The 15,862-nt window shown below is 46.3% G+C and overlaps 1 long non-coding RNA gene across 1 annotated transcript; it reads left to right on the plus strand.

The window, feature by feature from the left end:
* The first annotated feature begins 2 nt into the window (after window positions 1-2).
* Window positions 3-7,275, plus strand: LOC148684241 (uncharacterized). The gene is made up of 3 exons (XR_015946370.1): window positions 3-169; window positions 1,426-1,595; window positions 6,924-7,275. It is a non-coding gene; the product is annotated as an uncharacterized LOC148684241 (long non-coding RNA).
* The last annotated feature ends 8,587 nt before the right edge of the window (window positions 7,276-15,862 follow it).

A 15,862-nucleotide genomic window follows, 5' to 3' on the forward strand; every position in this document is an offset into this window, starting at 1 on the left:
CTGCCCTTCCTGTTTGCCCATCCTTTGAATCGGAGCTCCGTCTGCCGAGCTGAGAGACGTACGCCCAAATCTTCGATACGGAAAGGCCGAGTGGCTCAGGGCTGTGCAACGCCTGATCTTGGAAACAAGGGGGGGGATGCATGCGGAAGGGAAAAGCAGCGGTATTTGCGTGAGCAAAATAATAATCATAAGGGGGGGGTGAAGGCCAAGGATGCTCTACGGCAGTGTTTCCCAACCTTGAGTCTCCAGCTGTTTTTGGACTACAATTCCCATCATCCCTGACCACTGCTCTTGCTAGCTAGGGATGATGGGAGTTGTAGTCTAAAACAGCTGGAGACCCAAGGTTGGGAAACACTGCTCTACGGAGCATGCTCCCTCCCTTTGCAGTCATCGTCCTATTTGACTGTCATTAAGGAGAACTGGCTGCAAAAAATATACAGGGAGGGAGGTGCTTGGCCATCGCAGGAAGGGGGGGTGTAGGTGCTTGCAATGACATGGCAGCATAGAAGAAGGGTGAATAAACTGGATTTCAGTCATCACCTTTGAGATCACAATTGTTTTATGCATGTGTCTGCCTTGCTTTCTGAGCTGGGTGTAGCAACCTGACTGCTTGCTAACTACTGTGGCCTATAGGAGGGGAGGGGGGGGTTCCTAGGCATCCGGAATCAATTGGAATAGGGGTGGGGGAGAGAGAGAGAGAGACCCTTTGTCCAAATTTCCTTTCTTTGGCTTAGAAAAGCAGCTCTAACTACAGGTAGCTAATTTCTGAAAAGTCCTCTTTTCAGATGTACCACAACGTAGGATATTTTACCAAGAAGGATTTTTTAAAACACCCAAGGCCAAAAAAAAAAGAGTAATGAGGTTTGCTTGTGTGTTTGGGTGCGGCGGGGTTCAGCAAGAAGACCCAGCTGTTCTGGAGGAAAGAGCAGTGTCCAAATTTGGGGATCTGCCTCAGATTTGCATTGAGCAGAATTTGTATGCACAGAGAGGGAGCGTGTGTTTGGGGTATTTCTGGTGCTGGCTGGTGACCATTAGGACTGCTTGGGCAGAAGGCAGAGAGACTAACAGTAGGTGGAGGTAGGCAGACGCCAACCAATCCTAGTTTTGTCCCCATCCTCCTCCCTGCTGGGTTTCTGCAAGGGCAGCACGAAGCTAAAGAGGAAGGGCAAGCTGACAAACAGAGGCGTCTTATTGACCGGTTTTAGTAAGGAAACAAGTGAGGGCTGTCAGAGAATATACAAAGGAAGCTGGGCCAATGCCACAGTCTTCCTTGGGTATCTCCCCCAGAGGCTGAGGTGGCCACACTCTGATGCACACCAGGCTCAAGGGAAGGATGATGAGTGCTGCAGAGGGAGATGGAGAAATCCCACTTGGACTGTTTGGATGGCTTCTTTCTAATCTAAGGGTTTTCTTTGCCATTTCCAGACATCTGATCTGCCATTCTGAATGAGTCAGAAATCAGGAGCTTGGCTTACAAAATATACCTCAAGCTTGGTTCCACGCAGAATTGGGAAGTGGAGCATCTGAGCCTTTTGCTTCCTCCTAGACAAGAGAGAGCCAGCTCTTTCGCCATCACAAAAAAATGCATTACTAAGGTATTTCTGGAATACACACACATTATCACACACACACACACACACAACTCCTCAAATATATTGCAACATTTTCATGGAATGAGTTGTGACTTAGGTTTACATAGTCCCACTGTATGTAAACATCACACAAGACAAATTTAGTTCATCCACTTCTGTGGCCAGCATGGCCAATGGTCAGGATGATGGGTACTGTAATCCAAATTTGGCCAGTAGAGTTCCTGAGATACTTGGAGCCTAAACATGGTTAGGTTTCAACTGCTATGGATCAAAACTGGTTTGGAGAAAAGTGTGATATTTCATAAGCCACAACGCCATAGGTATGAATTGTGCCTAACGTTGTGTGAACATTGCTTCCCAAACCAGCAGTGGGAGCGCCCTGGATTGCAGAGTCAACACGAGTGTGCACCTTACCTCAGTTGCTAAGTGAAGCGTATATTGTCAGGTAGGGTGTATAAAGAAGTAAGAGCTTTCCTGATGGTCCCCTTAAGAATAAGTCCTTGATGAATGCACCGATCTATCATTCACAGATAGATTTCTTGGTGGATCATCTCAACCCTGTGTACACTGTGATGGTGATATCTTTGCATTACACTATTCTGTATGAATAAAGCATAAGCATATCCGGTGTATGCATTTGATATATTGTGCTGCTATCGACAACTGTCATTCTTGATGCTATCTGTGGTCTGAAATGATAGGAGCTGTGGGCTGGCTGACAAATGAGTGAGATGATTAACATGAGAAGGAAAGGAAAGGATAAAAGGTATAATTTATCCCAGTTGCTATGCACTTCTGCTAGTATTACATCTGAACTGTGGCTTTCATACAGCATTATAAATGATCACAAACAGAACATTTGATTTTTCTCCATCCTACCCTTCTTCCATTTCTCATATGCAAAGCCACTTTTTATTTCATTTTATTTATATCTTGCACCTCCAGCTCGAAAGTGTTCCCAGGGTGGCACTTACATGCATATTATAAAGCATTCAACAATAAAATAAAACAATCCAATAAAAAGGAGCTCAACAATGAAAACAGCCTGCGGGTGAAAACAATAGTATCAGAAGAGCAGTTTGAAACAACTCTGGAAACCGCTCAGTTGATGTTTTAAAAGGCCTAAGTGGAACAGAAAACAAAACTCTCTGTTACCCCAAACACAGAAGAGTAGGTGCCCAACAGTCACCCCTGGAGAGAACATTCCACAGTTGGGTTACCCCATTCGAAAAGGTCTTCTCTGAAGTTGCTCACACCAACCTAACTTTGGAACAGTGGTGGGGAACCACAGTTACCTGGTGGGTCAGATCAAAAAGTGGACACCTCTCCATAGACCACTTTCGACAGGTGGACAAGTCTATCATCTGATGTCATTATGAGCCCCAAGTGGATCCCTCCTGGAAGGCAGTGGGGCTTGCATGTGGTGTTGAATTTAAGAACCTTCCAATGCAATCCCAGTTACAAATGAGCAATTGGGAATGCACTCTTAAGCCATGTGCTCCCAGTGGTTCCTTGGCACCAGGGTTTACATTTGGTGTTGTTTAAATTCAGTGCCAAATGCAAGCCGTACTACTTTAGGAAGGGGTCACATTCATTCAGATGCTTCTGAGGAAATAGGGGCTTGCATTTGGCACCAAATTTAAGCAGCATCTAATTGCAAAAAAGGGGACCCTGGTGGTGCTGTGGGTTAAACCACAGAGCCTAGGGCTTGCTGATCAGAAGGTCAGTGGTTCGAATCTCTGCCATAGCTGCCAAGTACCCTGTTTTCCCCAAGAAACCCCCGTATTTTCTTACCGTTTCCCACAGGTGTCCCGAATGGCAAAACACCCCGTATTCCCCCGGATTATGGAGCTCCTGCCGGCGGCCATGTTCTTCTGGTGCTGCGCCGGCACCGGAAGTCGCTTCTACGCACTTCTGGACATGAATAGAAGCGACTTCCGATGCCGCTGTGCCCATTTCCAAAATGTTCGCAGCGCCAGATGTCGCTTCTATGTACAGTGGTACCTCGGTTTACAAACACAATTGGTTCTGGAAGTCTGTACAGTGGAACCTCGGTTTATGAACACCTCGGTTTACGAATTTTCAGTTTATGAACGCCGTGGACCCATCTGGAACAGATTAATTCACTTTCCATTACTTTCAATGGGAAAATTCGCTTCAGTTTATGAACGCTTCAGTTTATGAACAGACTTCCGGAACCAATTACACCCATGCTTCGGGTTAAATACGCTTCAGGTTGAGTACTCCGCGGACCCGTCTGGAATGGATTAATCCACTTTCCATTACTTTCAATGGGAAAGTTCGCTTCAGTTTATGAACGCTTCAGTTCATGAACAGACTTCCGGAACCAAATGTGTTCATAAACCGAGGTACCACTGTACTTAACCTGAAGTGAAATTTCCCATTGAAAGTAATGGAAAGTGGATTAATCCATTCCAGATGGTCCATGGAGTACTTAAACGGAAGCGTACTTAACCTGAAGCGAACTTTCCCATTGAAAGTTATGGAAAGTGGATTAATCCGTTCCAGACGGGTCCGTGGAGTACTTAAACTGAAAATACTCAAACAGAGGCGTACTTAAACCGAGGTATGACTGTACTTCCAGACATGCGTAGAAGCGACTTCTGGCGCTGCAGACATTTTGGAAATGGGCACAGCGGCGCCAGAAGTCACTTCTACGCACTTCCAGACATGCATAGAAGCAACTTCCGATGCCGCTGTGCCAGAAGTGCGTAGAAGCGACTTCTGGCGCTGCAGACATTTTGGAAATGGGCACGGCGGCATTGGAAGTCGCTTCTACGCATGTCCGGAAGTGCGTAGAAGCGACTTCCGGTGCCACGGCACTGCTGATCCCGGATTTTTCAATCCGGAACTTGGCACCCATGATCCCTGCGATGGGGTGAGCTCCCGTTGCTCGGTCCCAGCTCCTGCCAACCTAGCAGTTCGAAAGCACGTCTAAGTGCAAGTAGATAAATAGGTACCGCTCCAAGCGGGTAGGTAAACGGCGTTTCCGTGCGCTGCTCTGGTTCGCCAGAAGCAGCTTAGTCATGCTGGCCACATGACCTTGAAGCTGTATGCCTGCTCCCTCGGCCAATAACACGAGATGAGCGCCACATCCCCAGAGTTGGTCACGACTGGACTCAATGGTTAGGGGTCCCTTTACACTTCATTGCAAAAAGCCTTGCTACCAAGCGCTTTGTGGGTTCATGTCACCAGCTCACTACGTATAATGGAACTTACTGGTTGCAGCTAATGAAACTTACCATACTGGTTGCAGGTTTAAGGCAGTGTGAGATTGAGATAATAGAAAATAAACTGTTAGGAGTTTTTTGGGGGGATTAGGTGGAAGCTGGGGTCTGCTTCCAAACCTGTAATCCTGTGTGCATGTGGTACCGTAGATTCCATAAGAGGGAAACCAGCCAAACCAGCTCATTTGTTAAGATAATGACTTTGACAGGCTAGTTAAGTACAATGATTTAGAATAGAATAGAATAATAATTTATTGGCCAAGTACTAATATACAGTACTTGGAATTTTGTTTTGGCTACATTGCAATGTAGTGCAATGTGTGCACAAAGTGTGCAGAACACTATTTCAAGATCACCAGTGGAGTGATCTTGTATTTAGCAAATACAAATAAGTTACTCTGTGCCATAGAACAAAGGGTGGGCCTTCCCCACCCTCAACTAGCTGCTACATAGGAGAACAATGGGCAGAGTTGTGTGTCAGGTGAGCCAGAAGCAGGTTGGAAGCTAGAAACACAAGGAAGTGTCTTGCTCTGTGCTGGGCTTTCTGGAAACTTACCGGAGAAGCAAGATCTGTTGGGGTGTTAATGCTGTGTGCCCCTCCATCCTATGCTCAGGTTGTATGTACTGAATGTGTAATTAAAAGCATATATCCTAAAGACATTGATTTGCTGTTAATCTTCATTCTAAAGAAACTCAGCCCCGGAAAAGTGCTTATATAATAATAATAATAATTTATTATTTGTACCCCGCCCATCTGGCTGAGTCTCCCCAGCCACTCTGGGTGGCTTCCAATCGAATATTAAAACAATACAGCATTAAATATTAAAAACTTCCCTAAACAGGGCTGTCTTTTAAAAATAGGATAGCTGCTTATTTCCTTGACATCTGTTGGAAGGGCATTCCACAGGTCGGGTGCCACTACCAAGAAGGCCCTCTGTCTGGTTCCCTGTAACCTCACTTCTTGCAATGAGGGAACCGCCAGAAGGCCCTCGGCGCTGGATCTCAGGGTCCAGGCTGAATGATGGGGGTGGAGATGCTCCTTCAGGTATAGAGGACCGAGGCCGTTTAGGGCTTTAAAGGTCCACACCAACACTTTGAATTGTGCTCGGAAATGTACTGGGAGCCAATGTAGATCTCTCAGGATCGGTGTTATGTGGTCCTGGCAGCCACTCCCAGTCACCAGTCTAGCTGCCGCATTCTGGATTAATTGCAGTTTCCAGATCACCTTCAAAGGTAGCCCCACATAGAGTGCATCGCAGTAATCCAAGCGGGAGATAACCAGAGCATGCACCACTCTGGCGAGACAGTCTGCAGACAGGTAGGGTCTCAGCCTGCGTACCAGATGGAGCTGGTAGACAGCCGCCCTGGACACAGAATTAACCTGTGCCTCCATGGACAGCTGTGAGTCCAAAATGACTCCCAGGCTGCGCACCTGGTCCTTCAGGGCACAGTTACCCCATTCAGGACCAGGGAGTCCCTAACACCCACCCGCCCCATCCCCCAAAAACAGTACTTCTGTCTTGTCAGGATTCAACCTCAATCCGTTAGCCGCCATCCATCCTCCAACTGCCTCCAGGCACTCACAAAGGACATTCACCACATTCACTGGTTCTGATTTAAAAGAGAGGTAGAGCTGGGTATCATCCGCATACTGATGAACACCCAGCCCAAACCCCCTGATGATCTTTCCCAGCGGCTGCATGTAAATGTTAAAAAGCATGGGGAAGAGAACAGAACCCTGAGACACCCCACAAGTGAGTGCGCAGGGCTCTGAACACTCACCCCCCAACACCACTTTCTGGACACGGCTTGGAATGCTTGGAGTTTCTTGCTGCTCAGAGATTGGGGTGGGGTATATATAATGGAATTGGCTGCAGAATTAAGGCAGCTTGGAATAATGGAAAATATATTTTTGCTGATTCTTCCATTTATTGCTTTTGCCTTAAAACTGAATAAAAACGTGCATAAATGAAGTAGTTTTTCTTTCTAGAAGTTTTTAAAGAACACCTCCTTTCTTAGCATATAATTTATATTGACAGCCACGTTGCAACTAATGTGTAACGATTTACCTTCTCCTTTCTAGAGATCTTGGTTCCCACTCCACTCATGATGGGATGCAGCTCTTTCGTCATTAACTTGGAGCAGGCTCAAATGTTGCTGACTTCATCTTCATTTTTATTCTTGGAAGTGCATTCTGCTGGCAGTTGATTTGTGAGAACTGACACCGAACGGCTGATGGGTGGCACCATGTTGTTAAGGAACACGGGGCAGGATGGAAGGAGTTTGCTGTAAAACTCTGAAACGTTGAGGTACGGTGTTTCTGACATGAAAATATAAAAGCTATCAAGCAAAGAAAAGTGCTGACGTAAATAAAGACTGATGCCCCTTGTGCTTTGATCTAAAGCAGGGGGGGTGTTCAGGTTATGTCTACTGTACACTTGGACTCTATTTATAATATAGACAGCCTATTCAAAACATAACATTAAGGTAGATAACACGCAAGTCTGCACACACACACACACACACACGAGTGTCTTCTTGACTGTGTACAGTGACACTTTAGGGATGTCCTGTTGGCAGAATGTCAAAAGAAGCAATGTTGCCTTTGCAGATAGATGTGACTTTATTGCACTTAAAACGACCACCTGTGGCAAGGATGGGGAACTTTTATCCGTCCAAGGACTGCATTCCTTTGTGGGCAGTCTTCTATGGGCTACATAGTGGTTATGGGAGGAGGAGACATTGACTGTACCCAGGCACAGTCTCCGATTGCCTCTTTTGGTTCTGGCAGACAAGTTGGGTGGGTGAGCTTGTTGCAGCAGGAGGGGGAGACACCTGTGGCTCTTCACCAGCCTGCTTCATATCTGCCTCTTGGCTTCCCTCCTCTCCTGCTTCAGCTTCTGCCTCTGATTCTGGTTTTCTGTTTGCCACCAACTCTCCCAGCTCACTAAGCCTTGTTAAGTCTCCAGCTTCTGACACCTCCTCTTCCCAGCCTTCTCCCTCTGACCACTCATAGTTGTACCACCACCACTCCCTGGGCTCTGAGCCTTCTTCCCTTGGGGATTCCCCAGCCGGTTTCTCCCACCATTCCTCTATGTCCAGCCAGTCCACGACACAGCGGCGGATGGGGACAGAAGCAGAAAGTGGACGTGACATTTATCTTCTTGCAGAAGGCTACATTCCAGGCACACAAAATTCAGAGGTTGTACACACACCTCTAACATTTCTTCATCCAGGCTAGCAAGAGGCATCACTGCAGTTTAAGAGCATATTCCAGTCAAGCAAAAAGCACTTGAGGATGGCACAGAGCAGCGCTAGCGGAAGATGCGGCTTGAGAGGGGCGTGATCTGGGAAGCATGTTATGTCCTGGAGCAGGAGTCAGCAAGGTTTACCTTGCCTGAGCCGGTTTACTCCCACAGAGATCACTCCGTGGGCCAGATCACATCTGCACATGCGCAGACGCGATTTCCGGCAGCTGCACTTGCACAGACGTGATTTCCCACCACGGAAGCGAGTCCCCGCTCCGCACTGTGCCAAGTCCTGCTCCGCACTGTGCCAAGCGGGCGGCCCAGTTCGAGGGTGGCTCGTGGGCCGTTTAAACAACCCCCCCATGGGCTGCTTGTGGCCCATGGGCCGCAGGTTGCCAACCCCTGTCCTGGAGTCCCAAGGATGGGATTGAGAGTCTTGGAGGACCACAGACTCCCCTGGTTCCTGGTCTAAATGATACATGATCACATTCTGGGTTTCTCCACTCCTACAGCATATCATTTGCTAAACTGGCAAAGACACAAATGTCCTGGTAACATTCAGTTCCATTCTCAGCATTCAGTATTCAAGGGTGCTGCTCCTTCATGTGAAAAAATGTATAGGAATTCGTGCGCCTCTCAAGGGCAACCCATTTCTCTAATTTGCTTTGAGCCGCAAATCACAGTTGCATCATGGAAATTTTCTGGGCAATAACAGGGAATTAATGATCGCCATTAATTAAATGCATATCTGCTACATGGCGTAAGTAGTCATTAATTTTACCCAATTGCCATCCATAACAATTTGTGGAAGAAAGGGGCCAGGGAGCTTGAAAGCAATTCAAGCAAAAATGTGCTTAAAATTATCATTTTAACGATGAAGCACTAGCAACTTCAAAGCAACGATCCCAGTGTTCCTGGCTCAGTGTTTTTAAAGAGAACTCCCAACAAACTGCCATTGTCAAGTCTCTTTCATTACAGTCTGCTCTGCACAGGACTTGCACTTTCAAATATTTTGCTTTGTGGAAACATGATCACATAGCTGAGCTGGGCTGAACATACAGAGAGCCAGCAGCAGTTTCTCGTTGCTGCATGTTTTACAACAGCTGCAATCTGGCACATGGTGGACCCCTTGAAATACAGCACAGTTCTTGCTAGCCGGTGATTGCCATTCTGGCTTTATTTAGAGCAGGCATCCCCAAACTTCGGCCCTCCAGATGTTTCGGACTACAATTCCCATCATCCCTGACCACTGGTCCTGTTAGCCAGGGATCATGGGAGTTGTAGGTCAAAACATCTGGAGGGCCGCAGTTTGGGGATGCCTGATTTAGAGCCTGGGTAGACTTATATATAATGTGAGTCTGCAGCAGTGAACTGAAGTGGCTGCTCTGCTGCTGCTGCTGCTACAGCCAGCCCAAGACATTTTGCTGCCTGAGGCAGAGCAATACATGACCCTCACCACTACCACTACCACCACCACCACACACAATTTTGCATCTATTTTTGGCAACTTAACACTGGAAATCCCGCAAGCACCATTCCCTGGCTGGAAAAACACAGTAGTTATAAACTGAATAACTAAGAATTTCTTACATGTTCTTGGCTGTAGGGATGGGGGATAAATTCACTTGCACCCAAGTCACAATTCCCAAATCGGTGCACAAACTAAAATCCCAGCCAAGTTTAAGTCTTATTTATTTCCTGTGCCATTTTCCCGTAGTGAATTGCACCCAAAGCAGCTTGCGACACATTTCAACTTGCTACTAAGATAATAAAAAGAGCCTGATGGATCGGGCCAATGGCCCAACTAATCCTGCCCAGTTCTCACAGTGGCCTGTAGGAAGCCTTCTACCAGCACAAGAGCACTCTCCTTTTCTGTGGTTTCTGGCAACTGCCTCTGATTGTGGAGGCAGAGCAAAGCCATCATGCATAATAAAATAGAAAATTGGCGGGTAGGGGATTTGTTTACAAAATGTATCAATAATTGAAATGCCATCAATTGTAACTATTCGGTCTAGATCATGATTCATCAAATGTAGAATACATCCAATATTCCAAAGAAATTATCTAGACCAAATAGTTAACTTGGTGGGTGTGGGGGATTAGCTAACCCATGCAGCTGGAACAGCTGGGCTTGCTGCATTCTACAGGGGCCATAGCAGGCTGGTTTAAATCAGGGGCAGGACTTTGGTCTTTCAAATTTCAGCGGTGCCCTGTGCAAAGCCAAAATTCGGCACATCCTCCCCTCCCCTCTCAGCTTCACTATGTCTCAGTTCACTATGTCATAGTTGCAGTGCCCTACAGCGCCCAGGGTTTAAGACCTCTTTCCTAGCTTCCCAGATCTTCCAGCTGCTAGCGCTGGTCTTACTGCAGTTGTCGCCTGTAGCTTTCAATACACAAGTGTGCTAAAACATGAACTCCCAAGTAGATTCACTTGGAGACTCTCTTTAAAAAAAGTCTGTCTCTCTACATCAGTCTTAACTCTTAGAATACCCTGCATTTATGGTTGATTCATTATTTATTCCTGCAAACATTTCAGGGCTGAAATGACTGACAGCTATGATGGCCCTGGTGTGTTCTCTCTTCATAGAAACCTCGAGCCGCTGAGCTGCTTTTTTATGACAAACTTAAAGAGAGCAGTTTGTTATTGTTCGCTTACCTGCACGGCTGCGGCTCAGGATGTGATTTTGGAGGCCAGTGGCAATTGAAAATCAATATATGTCAATTATGTTTGTGGGCGACTGCCAGGTTTAAATGCATTTGGCATTTATTTATTTATTTGAGGTTAGCTGCTGCTGTTCATTTCACCTTTTATCAGCTTCTGGCAGCCTGTGGTTAACAATGAAAGGTTATGCAAATGCAACGGTCCTATTGACTGGTTGCAGCATTTTATTCTTTGAGAGGGCATGAGAGTGCCTGAGCTGAAAAAGAGAAAACAATAGCATAATTGACTAACAGTGGACTAACATGGATTGAAGCTTCAGGAGATCTCATTAGATAGGGCTCATGAGTATATAAACTCTCAGCCAAGTACTGTAGGGGGGAAAACACATGTCTGGTACTAAGCATCATCTGCATGGCATAATAAAATGTGCAAGAGTGCACTGAGTTCATTGTAAATATTAAAGACAGCTCCTAAGAATAGAAAATGCCAGGAAACCAAATGTATATTAAAAACCGCAGAGGCAAACGAACCATCGTGTTGTAGCATTTGGGGGGTTCATTTGAAGGTGAGGTGGGGAACTTGTGTCCTTCCTGATGTTACTGGTCCTACAATTACTGGGGGAAACAGTAGCTCAGTCAGCAGAGCATGAGACCCTTAACCGCAGGGTTGTTGGTTCGAGCCCCACGTTGGGCAAAAGATTCCTGCATTGCGGGGAGTTTGGAATGGATGGTCCTTGTGGTCCCTTCCAACTATGAACTCCCATCATCCCTGACCATTGGCCATGCTGGCTGGGGCTGATTAAAGTTGGACTCCAACAACATCTGGAGGGCATCAGTTCTCCATCTTTTTCCCAAGGCAAAGATGAGCCACTCCTGAGCCACATAAGTTTGTGAACTATCCTTGCCACACACAGGCCCAGATGGAACCACCAGGGTCTCTCTTGCATAATAACTGGACAGACCTCTTCATGCAGAATGGAAGCATGAAGTGGCTCTAAATTGGGTGGCTCGAAATTGGCAATCAATGGGTGGTCTGCTATTGGCAACAGAGCATTTCCCCCGGTCATTCAGAGGAGAGAAAACTATGCAGTCTGATTGCTATATGTAGGCATCACCATCACAGGAAGACAACTTATTAATGATGTGATTTATATATTCGTAATCCTAGTTTCCCCCCCTACTTTCTGCTTGCTAAATCAGATAACAACTCATGTTTATTATGAATAGTCATATATTATATGTATGGTGATGCTTATAGAACCATGCTATATGTTAAAAACAAATAAAAATGTTGGATTGGGGGGGGGGGAGGATCCACAATAGCTTCACCAAAAAAGGCAAATGGGTTTGGATCCTTTTTCTTTTTCAGCAGCTTTTTAATGAGTTCAGTGGGGCTCTCTCAATAGTACAGTAAATGTGCATTTACTCCTTAGTAACTGTGCATAGGATTGTGCCTTACTGTGTATGTGTCTTTATAACATAATATTAAGTGCTTCTTAACAACCAAGATGGAATAATAATTGCCTGAAGACAGTCGAAGGTAATGGTTTCAGCTAATAGTGGACTCAATTATTTACCAGAATTAAATGATACTGCAGGTAGGTTATGACTCCTCCTAATTAGCTAAGGCAATTTCTTCCCAGCATGCCACCTGGTGTACAAAAGTTAAATAGCTGCAGACCTTGGAAATATGGCTAGATTATTTAAGGACTTCATTACAAATAATAATAATTGTTGTGTTTTCTCTTCAATTTCAGTCAGTCCTCAGCTTTCAACAATGACTATTGTTCTATATGCATGTGTCTATTGTGCTATCTATAGACAGATAGAGATTCAGAATCCCTTTAATTTCCCAGAGACCAATCACCCAGGAACAAATGTTCATGTGTAAATTCAGTTGGTGTTTTTGTGTTTTTGTTTAACCATATGGTTGGCTAACATGTAGCGCACAACTCTCTTCCTAATTAATTGGAACACAGGAGAAAGTGACAGGGAAGAGGAGAGAATAGAAGGAAGAAGAAAGCAGTAAAGAAGAGGAGGGAATATGAAATAGGAATATATTAAACGATATTCATGATCTAGGTCAGTGCAATACTTTTTACTGTCATAGATGCTGTTTTTCACGGTTGGCTTTATAATTTTAAAGTGTTGCTGACATGTCTATTCCCTTGTCACACACACACACACACACCCCTACTATATCAAGATGTTATTGTTAAGATCTGGGAGACTTCTGGTCCTCCAAATATTGCTGGACTCCAGTTCCAATCACCCCTGACCACTGGCCATGCTGACTGGGGCTGATGAAAGTTGGAGTTCAACAGCACCTGGAGGGCCACAGATTTCCCATCCCTGGTAAATGCTGCTTTTCAGGTAGGAATTCATTGCTGCGCATGATAATAATATTTCCATGAATCCAGATGAGCGATTGAGCACTGGAGGCCCTGCATAATGGGAGGCAGAATGGAACCACAGATCTAGGGTCACAGTGAGAATAGCAGCATAGGTTTTCCCCAGATCACTCCAAGTCTCTGCATAACGGTTGTGGTTTATGGGGTAGGACTTGGCCATCCACTGCCAGGAAAGGATAACTCATAAGCCAAGGAGCCCCATTAGGCAGAGACTTTGCCAGTGGACAAGAGGCCAATCGTGGAGAGAGATGCTCTTTGTGTGGTAGTCTATTTGTGTGCTGCTCTTTCTGAACCTTGGCATCATAATTTGACGTCTCTACAGGTGATTTGTTGTAGACATGCCGAACAAATGGTTCGTTCTCAATACTTTGTTGCCGGCCACCCCCATCTCTGCTGAGCAGGTGAGATTCCGGGGGTCTTGGCACGTAGCCGGGGTTTGTGTTTTCTTGGGGGGAAATAAGTCACAGTGAAATGAACCATATTTCTTTATGAAATATGGTTTATTTACACATATTTACACCTGGGTTGGGATGGAGAGAGGGTTCCGAGCATCACACCTCGGTGGCACGAGGGGTCAGTGCCAGGGGCGAACGAAGGTGTCGTGACACCCGGGGCAGGGCGTCACTACGTAGGGCACATGTGCGGCATTGTACATGTGACGCCGTACATGCGCTGTACATAGCGGTTTGCCGCCGGCGCCGGGATCCTCTGCTCACGGCTGCAGCTGCCAATGGAGGATCCTCCACATGTGGCTGCGGCGGTGCTCGCGCCATTGTGAGCCCCCCCCAGGGTGCCTTCTTGTCATCCCCCCAGACATGGCTCCCAGGGTGAACCACCCCCTGCCGCCCCCCCCCCCCCGTTGTGATGCCACTGGTCAGTGCATCTGGCTGTTAACCAGAAGGTTGGTGGGTCAAGCCCCCCCCCCCAGTGATGGCTGTGGGCAGGATTCCTACATTGAAGGGGTTGGACTAGATGAGCCTTTGGAGCCCTTCCAACTCTACAGCTCTGTGATTCTATTATTCTGTCTCACGAGGGGCTTGTCTGTCCCTCAGCCCGCATGGCAACTGGCTCCACCCTTCTTCTTCTTCAAAACCTCTTGCTAAAAATGCAACCCAAACCTTGTGCAAAAGGGACATTTTTTCCTGTAGTGACATCACGCCCCCTGTAACCCTCCCAACACCCCCCTCCCAACTCTGCTATTGTCTGCGGGAAGGGCTCCACCTCCCTTCTTGTCTGAGACTGAATTTCCCACCATTTGTCAGATTCTGCCAACATCTGTTTTCATTCTTTGATGACACCTCTGCCAGCCAATCTCCCAAGGAAACTGACTCGACTCATTTTTTAGGGCTTGCTAAATACACCAGTGTGGTGTAGTGGTTAAGAGCGGTAGACTCATAATCTGGGGAACCAGGTTTGCATCTCCGCTCCTCCACATGCAGCTGCTGGGTGACCCTGAGCTAGTCACACTTCTCTGAAGTCTCTCAGCCCCACTCACCTCACAGAGTGTTTGTTGTGAGGGAGGAAGGGAAAGGACAATGTTAGCGGCTTTGAGACTCCTTAGGGTAGTGATAAAGCGGGATATCAAATCCAAACTCTTCTTCTTCTACATTGATTAAACCACACATTGACTAATTTCTGAAATTATAGGGAAAACTTGGCGCCCAGGAATTTTAGGGGATCCTCGCCCCCTAGAAACCCACCACTTTCAGGAGATTTGTCCAGCAGTGAATATTCCATACCGGGCATGCCAGTTATTACACCAGTCCACTCAAGGGTGGATTTACTATAAAACTAATGACTTTAGTCCATGTTGCTTAAGAAATTGGGGTCGCATGACTCAAATGTATTAATTTCCTATTGTATATATTTCAACAGTTCCAAAGTTTGAGTGTCAGTAGCACAAATGTTGTAAAGGAAGAGTACAGTAATTTTAAACATAATCTGAGATGCAGAAGTTTTATGGGGTTTTTAAAATTGTAGTGATCTGTCATGGAACAATCCCATTGAGCAATGGTTACACAGACCCCATTGCTGGTTGCAAAGGAGACCACATAGCACAGTTCAAGCTTCAAGGCCCCCAAAGTGCAGGTCCACCACTGGGTCCAGTGACTTATCACAGAGGAAAATGCCACAGTATTCCAGCCTGCAAGAGATGTCCTGTTCTCTCCAATGATGCTCACGCACAATGCAATACATTTTGATTCCACATAGAAATGAAAAGAGCAGGGGTAGGCAAACTGGTGCCCTCCAAATGTTATGAACTACAGTTTCCATCCTCCCAGACCATGCTGGCTATGGCTAATGGGCTTTGAAGCCCAAAACCTCTGGAGGGCACCAGTTTGACTACCCCTAGGCTAGAGGGGTAGGGCACAAGAAGAAGGGGATGACAGAGGACGAGATGGTTGGACAGTGTTCTCAAAGCTACCAACATGAGTCTGACCAAACTGCGGGAGGCAGTGGAAGGCAGGAGTGCTTGGCGTGCTCTGGTCCATGGGGTCACGAAGAGTCGGACACGACTAAACGACTAAACAACAAGAAGACTAGATAAGACCGTGTGTGAATCTGTTACACAGGGCTCTCCAGATTAGGGTGAAAAAGCTACTCACAACACATGTTGTGTGCCTTTGAGACGACAGTAATTGTGCTCTTGGCATGTATAGGCGTGGAAGTTAATTTCTAAAATGCAGCCAACTGAAGGACAC

This window comes from Zootoca vivipara, chromosome 11 (assembly GCF_965207765.1).
Source record: "Zootoca vivipara chromosome 11, rZooViv2.hap1.1, whole genome shotgun sequence".
NCBI classification, from domain to species: Eukaryota; Metazoa; Chordata; class Lepidosauria; order Squamata; family Lacertidae; genus Zootoca; species Zootoca vivipara.